Raw genomic sequence first — 8220 nt, 5'->3', positions numbered from 1 at the left:
AATTTCTAAGACTTCTAACCTCCACAAAATTATCGCCATCTTTGCTTTAGAAGCAATATTTGACTCTAAGGAAAGACCACTAGACTTAGGTTGGGGAACTAATGCAACTCTGTCATCACAGTGTTCCAACTGTATGGTTTTTTTGGACAGACATTCTAGAAATTCTAAACTTCGTCAGCGTTCTTTTTCATGAAATCCCCTTGGCACATGGATTCTAAGGAAGTCTTTAAAGAATAGTCCAATCCTTCAAAGATTATTTAGCATAATCACAATTTCTCGAGACCGTGGTGAGGACATTGAATGAGAAGATCCTTAAATCTATCAAAGTACTTCCAGAATGACTCCCTCAAGATAATTTTAAAGTTCTGAATGTTGTTTCTGAGCTTTACCGTTTTATGAATTGGGAAAATTTTCTTAAGAAAAATGGTGACAAATTCATCCCAAGTTGAGATGGAATTTGTGGGTAAGCTATACAAACATTTTTTTTACCTTGTCCTTGAGAGCAAATGGAATAAATCTGAGTTTGATCACATCTTTAGTTAATTCTCTCATTTTAATTATAATGTACACTTCCTCAAATTCTGAGATAAAAAATATAAGCATCTTCAGTTTCATTTCTTAGAAATTTTGGTAGCATGTTTATGTAGTGCGGACGAAGCTCAAAATTAGTTCCATTTGCATTGGGGAGCCTAATGCAAGAAGGGATTGCATTCCTAGAGGGATAACACATATCTTGGAGAACGAGTTGATTAGCCATTTCTTCAATTGGTTCAACACGAACTAAGCGATTAGTATTATCCCTAATCCATGCTCACATACACCAAAATAATTTTTTTTCTAAAAGAAATATAAGAGTTAGAGTTTTTTTATTAACAGATTAGAAGATAAAATTGAGAAAAGTGAAAACCTAACTAAAACAAATCAAAACAATTACTTTTATCAATCATCCTAAATTCTAGGGTTAAGCCTTACTCAGCTAGACCAACTCCTAAACAAAAACTCCTTTAATGAAAAGATCAAAGTTTACTCGGTCAGTTAGCTAAGTAAGGATAGTACTAGAGGGAGATTAAAGATCGATTAAGTATCTCATTCCTTGCAGAGCACTCTACGCAACCCCTAAACCTTACCTTAGACACCAACAGATTCAAGTAAACTTAAACCGGTTCACTTAAGGATTTCTTGTTCCTTAATAAGCTTGAGTCCTTAGGGGCCAACATCTAATGAGTTTTAAAGATGTTTGGGTTTGTATAGTGAGGAGTTAATGATTTGTGGGTTAAGGAAAGGGTGATAAAATCACTCATCTTATCTTGATTAGGGTGTTTTGCCCTTAAAAATATTTTTAAGTGTGTATCAAATCAAGATGCTAAAATCACTTGGGTGAATTCCTACTAACTATATGCAATGCAACCCATATGAATTAAAAGTGACTACAAAAGGATGATAAAAAATAAATCTTTGTTTTTTTATGGTTAACAATCAAACAAATGTGAGAAGATAGCTCTTGTTTGAATTTATTATCTTGTTAGTAATTATTTAAGTAGGGGATGAATTTTATTATGGTAGACGAAAATAAAATCTTTTTCTGTTGTTTTAGATCCTAATTGTCTCTAATTGTGAAGAACTAACTAAAAGGGTAGAATTGAAAATACTTAGAGAGAAGAGTTACCTCAAGCAATTCTTCAAATCCTCGATCTCCAATCCATGATCTTCAAGCTCCAAGTGGTTCCTTCACATAGAAACATACAAGTTAAAGAACCAAAATAATTAAAATCCTACTTAAGCACCTTCCCTAGCAATGGTGCCAAAAACTTAACGAAGCATAAATGATGTCCAAAAGTTGCAAGTGCATAACTAATTAAGTTATAGTATAAAAAATTATCGATCCCACGATGAAGGTATTTGTAAGAGATAATTAGAATCAGTTCTTATATTATGTGCGTGACAATTAAGAGTAATGATTGCATGTGATTTTAGAGAAATATGATGAGTGTTATGAATATATGCAAAACTATAAAATGAAATTGAGAGGAGATAAAGGAATCAAAGAACATAAGAGGGAAAAAATGAAAAATCAAGAATAAAAAGAAAATTCAAGAAAGTAATAATGGAGGATTCAATTAAATATATGAGGAATCTAGAATTGAATCCACTAGCTAATTTCAATTATAAATTATGAACTATTCTTTTTTATCACATTTTACTTTAGATATATTAAGAATAGACTATCAAACCATTCAAGGAAAGTATAACGTATCAAATTATCATCTAAGCAAAAATAATATTCATGAAAAGAACAATAACTAGATAGTAATTCTATAATTCATAAGCATAACCTATCAAACAATTCAAGATAAAAATAGATTATCAAATTCTTCTTCTACTAATTAGTTCTCTAGTTGATTATCCTATACATGATTATTTTAAGTGCAAGAGAAGAATTCACATAACATAAAGGAAATTAGGCTAGTTTCATATAATTCTAAGATTCCTACAAGAATTAGTTCCACATCTTAAGAATAAAAAACAAGAAATGAAATAAAAAAATAAGAACTAATTACAAAGATGAAAAATGAGAACAAAGAAAATTATACTATGAACAAGAAATAATCTAACTAAAATGTGAAAGAACATAAATGAAAATAAATCTACTCTACAAATTAAAAGTGCAAAATAAAATAGAGACAAGAAAATAAATCTACTCTACAAGACATGAACATAAATCTAAAGTAATAAGCAATAAGAAAAAAAATTACTATAAAGAAATAAAAGAGAAAATAAAAGCAAACCTTCACATTAATCTTCATCTTCATTATCATCATCAAATAAAGAGAATAAAATATGAAGAGGTGAAATTTTTTTTATTAATTGTAACAAAAGTTACAAATTTAGAAGGTCTTTTCAATTAAGAGTAACTCTCCTCTCCAAATAGAGTTATAAAATTTTCACACCCTCAACCCCTCACTCTCTACCCCTATTTATAGTATACAGAAGTGAGTTAGAGCCCTTGGATCCATCAGACCTTGATTTTCAGCCAATGGATTGTAACAGAATTGGTGTCATCGATGGTCATGTTTCTCCATTTTCTGGCCGAATTTCTTCGTCCATTGGGCCTTTGGGCTTTTGTTTTTGGGCTTTTGTTTATATTCTTTATTAATTCATTGCCTTTTGTTGAGAGATAAGATCTTGGGCTTTATTCTTCATTAACCTACAATTAAAGATAAAAATAATTATTTCTTGGGCTTTATTCTTCATTAACCTACAATTAAAGATAAAAATAATTATTAGTGGTATATTTATTCATGTAAAAATAGATAATGAGCATTAACCTACAATTAAAGATAAAAATAATTATTAGTGGTATATTTATTCATGTAAAAATAGATAATGAGAGTATAAAATTATAATAAAAATATGATTATAAGAGGATATCAGCTCTTTCCAAATACCTCACAAAGGAGACAAACAAGGATGCAATATTTAGAATATTAATTTTTAATTTACAAAAGCGGTAAAAGCTCTCCCTCGAGTGACGAAGCTATAGGAGCCGCCCTCTCAACATGTTGAGAAACCGATCGACACCTACGAATACTTGGCCACCTCGGAGACATTACTAACCTATAGTGAAAATCGACGGTTCAGGTAAAATTTTAAATGTGATATATTAAACCAATTCAGGAGCCCAAAATTAAAAGAGAAATTATGAACTTTAGCTGAAATCCTACAAAGAAAATGAGATTTTTCGGTTAAAATCTAATTAAACCTATGGGTTGCATACATGCAAGCGACGGGTAAGATTCTCATCCAAAACCCCTTACAATCAATTTTGGCCAAAATACCCCAAAAACCCAAAGCTCAATTTCGGCCAAGATTGAGGAGGAAATCATCACCCTCAAGCTCAAAATTTTGGCCATCAACCCCATCACCCTCAAGCTCAAAATTTCGGTCAAGATTCTCATTACCCTCAAATTCATATTTCGGCCAAAAATCTATCATCATCATGCCTATAATTTGGCCATGAACACAAACCCTAAAGCCCAAAAATTCGGCCATGGCTCCAAAAGCCCCAAAAAATTTTGCCACTAAATTCCCTCCAAAATACAAATTCATGTCATGAGACCAAAACTTTAATCTTTGCATACAAACTCTTGAACTCTTGAATCAAACCCACGAACTCTTTAATCAAACTCATGAACTCTTGAATCAAAATCCAACCCACAACATAGAGGCTATGGAAAAGAGATTACCCAAGTGGAGCTTGAACCTAAGAAGAGGCTTGAACTCAAGAGGCTTCAACCCAATGCCAAGAACCCAACTCAAGGAGCTTGAATCCAACAAACCCAAACCCTAGATATTGGAGAGGGAGACTTGGCCGAATTTTTGAGGGTTTTAAGGGGTTTAAAAGGGATGAATATTAGTGGGTTTAGAACCCTTAAAGAGGAGAAAGTATAGGTTGGGAGGAGTTTGAGAAAGAAGAAAGTTTAAGGAGGAAGAAGACCCAAAAAATTCAATTTTGGACTTTTGAAAAGCCCCCCAAAACCAACCCTCCCGCTCTCTCTCTCTCTCACATGTGCGAAACACATGTTGTGTTTCACACATGTGCGACTCACTCACAAGTGTTTCGCACATGTGCGACTCACTCACAAGTGTTTCGCACATGTGCGAGACACTCATAAGCGTTTCGCATATGTGTGAGACACTTACATGTGTTTCGCACTCGGGGAGGGCTCCGGGTGTTTATACAGTGTATTTTGTCCGTTTTTGACTATTTTTGCTAGTTTTGATGTATTTGAGGACTGTATTTATACTTCAAGAAGTATACGAGTATAAACTGATTCTTCGTGCTCCAACGCCTTAAGAGCTTAAACTGTATAGACTCCTGCTAACGTATGAGTATAAACTGTGTTCACGCCGGTCAACACGTTACAATGAGGGTCAACACCGGTCAACGTATTGCAATGAGAGTCAACGCTGATCAACACATTGTAATGAATCTCAACGTCGAGCAACGCGTAATAATGGGAGTCAACATCGGTCAACACGTTGCAATAAAAGTCAATGTTAGTCAACGCGTTATAAAGAAGATCAACACCGATCAACACGTTCATATTTTTGATAAAATAAGGCTTAATTACACTACAATGAGGGTCGACGCCGGTCAACACATTGATAATTTCACTGAAATAAGGCTCAGGAAAAATTCCAGGTCAAAGAATAATTTTGGGGAGTTCGATCGTGATTCAGATACAAGCTCCCGATGAAGATAACCGGTTCAACGTCGATTCGACGACATGAGCTAATTCAGAAATCCAAACACTAGTGTTTGATGGGAAAATTGAAAGAAGAAAATGGAGAATTGAATTTGTATTATTCTCTCTAACAGACTTAGAAAAAAAATTTAATTACAATTCTCTTGATATAAATCACTCTCTAACAAACTTAGAAAAAGAAATTACATTCTTCTTGATCGGTTTCTCGATTTATAAAAGAGAAAAGGGTTGACGGAGATCATTCCCTTTGTTTAACCTAGGTTCTTCTTGTTGTCGATGAGATGCTTCCCTCAAAACTCGTGTCGAGTTTGCTTCTCGTTGACGATCTGATGTTTCACCTCGCTAGAACAAAATCTATTTCTCTCGGATTTGATGTCTTGGTGAACTTACATGGTAAGTTTAAAAAAAATAACTCTTAACGAGTTTAAGAACTCAGAATGAGTTTAAACTCTGTAAAAGCGTTAATTTAAACTAAAATTTAGTTAATAAGCCAAGTACTAAAGCTTCACAATTTCAGTTGCTGAAGGATCATTTAGGATCTCTCCCCTCCAGAACGTTGATCTCCAAAGATTTTCCAATGACAAAAAATCTAGCCCCGAACTCAGTTGATTTTGTTGAGATTTATAGGGGGATTAAGGGGTATAACCGCCTCCTTAATCCGCTCTTAAGTGGGCAAAAATCCCTCAAATCGTGGGAAAAACGATTTTGAAACCGTTTTGCTCATTTGAATGAGTTAAACACAAAGACTGCATTCTGGAATAAAATCTGTGTTTGAGTGTAGTGTTTGCAAGCTGCGTTAGTGGCTTGAGGAAGCTACGTTGGGCAGCAGATGGAAACTGTGTTGACAGCAACTAGAAGCCGCGTTGGCAGCATTTAAGAGCTATATTTGGCAGGAGATAGAATCTGCATAGGCAGCATTTAGGAGCTACATTTGTAGCTGGATAGAAGCTGAGTTTGCATTGCTTTGACTCTAGAACGAGGCCACTTGCATTTTTATTTCTTGGATGTAGAGATGAGCTCTACATCTTGGACTAAAAAGATCGTTGACTTATAATCTCTTTCGTCAAAGCATTACAAAGATTATTGTTTTATAATCTTTGTTTTAGTTCCTTGAAATATGAGAGTCATCAGATTGTAACTCTTGCTGTTGATTGTGAAGACTGCTGAATCAAATCTTTCATCGGTTACCGTGAAGGTCATCAAATTATAACCTTTCTTGATCTACGTGAAAATATTCTAATTGTAGTATTTACTTGTTGATTGAAAGTTATTTGATTGTAACCTTCATTGTCGAGTTGTTGATGTGGAAGTCATCAGATTATAACTTACATCATTAATGTTTAATGAGGATCAGCTATCTGCAGTAATTTTAGACAGCCTACATAACCCCCTCCAAAGTTTTTGAAAGCTCGTGGTTGACTAGAATAAATTTTCGGAATACTTTGGATCCCCAAATTAATATGAGATCTATTGTTGAATAATGGTTCACTATATTTATTTTGAAGACACCATGAACTTGGTTGTGAAAATTTGCTGTAGGTCGCAGCTCTGCTTCCTGTATTTAGTGACTTATTCGCTAACTTCCTTGAGATCTCCTTTGGTAAAGATTAAACTCACACTCCCGATGAACGCATAGAAGTAGCTAAGGTAGTTCTGATCTCCTTAAACCAAACAAGATAACTTTTGTGTCTTCATGACAATGAACTTAGTCAAACAAGCTAAAGCCCGTCATCATCATTCGACCCAGTAGTAGGATTGACTTTTTCCTCTTCTTTGGTAGCAGGAATAACAACATTCTCACCCAATGTAACAGGGGATATAGCAACAGTGAATTTGATTAGATCCTTGAGATACTCCTCTAACTTATATGAAGGTGTATTTAGTGTCAACAACACCAACAAAAAGATTCTTGTAGGTATTGATGAACACCCAAGGTGCAGCTGTAAGAGTTGGGTAAGAGAGAGCCAAACAAAGCAACCATAGAAACACCAGCTGTAAACTTGTCAACGAGATCATCCTCAATAAGGTTGAGCACCTCTGGGCTGAAGATAGGTCCATTGACATAGACAGAGAGAACCACAAGCCCGTATGAGATGGACCTTATCCCAAGTTTAGCAAGGAGGGAAGCCTCAGAGGAACCCACTTTGTCTCCTTTCTTGATCAGCTCAACTGGGATAATGATTTCAACAATGTCTTTGTTAACTTTGGTTGGAATGTTAAGCCATTTGAAAGGATGAGTTGTGCGAAGGATCAAGCTCGATAGTGTTAGCAATATCAACTATAACCTGTCTATACTCATCGAAGATGCTGCATAGCTTCTTGTTATTAATTGGTTTCTTCTCAGCTTTCATCACCTTGATTGCCATTCCTAACTTCTCTCCAAGTATCTGAAGATGTATAATAGCCTGTTGGTTATGGAAAATTAGCGCATACGTGGAACCTGCGTTTTTTTGAAATTGAAACGTAGGAGGAAACCATGCGTTTTTGGAGTTGAAACGTAGGAGGAAGCCCTAAGTTTTTTATTCTATGACACACCAATACTCATATGAGAGTTCAACCGACTCAGTGTGAATGTACAGATTGCATTTGGGCGGGATTTTCTCCTTAAATCTAGTCCTGACTTGACAGCTCACCGCTATCTATATATAGATCGTCAGGGTCAAATCAAAAGTCATTCGACTTTCCACAACTGTTCATCTTCTCCAACGAACCCAACGAATATTTTTTGATTCAATCTCTAGTGAATCTTCTTCAATAGGATTGGAATGGCTCCCAAGAAGAGAACCGCTTCTAAATCGAAGATCGTCCTTTCTCAGGGTGCACCGTCAGCCAAGGCCGCTGGTGTTGCTCAGACGACCACTCCGCCACCATAGGATTCCTCAGTTAATGGTAAGTTTGGGTGATTATAACTTGTTTTGACAAGTTTTGTACCATTAACGCTGAATGAAACTCA

The 8220-nt window shown here is 35.1% G+C and overlaps 1 pseudogene; it reads right to left on the bottom strand.

The window, feature by feature from the left end:
• LOC109826513 lies at nucleotides 6986-7633 on the bottom strand (annotated as a pseudogene).

This window comes from Asparagus officinalis, chromosome 10 (genome assembly GCF_001876935.1).
Source record: "Asparagus officinalis chromosome 10, Aspof.V1, whole genome shotgun sequence".
Taxonomy (NCBI): domain Eukaryota; kingdom Viridiplantae; phylum Streptophyta; class Magnoliopsida; order Asparagales; family Asparagaceae; genus Asparagus; species Asparagus officinalis.
This window is presented reverse-complemented; position numbering and strand designations above follow the sequence as displayed.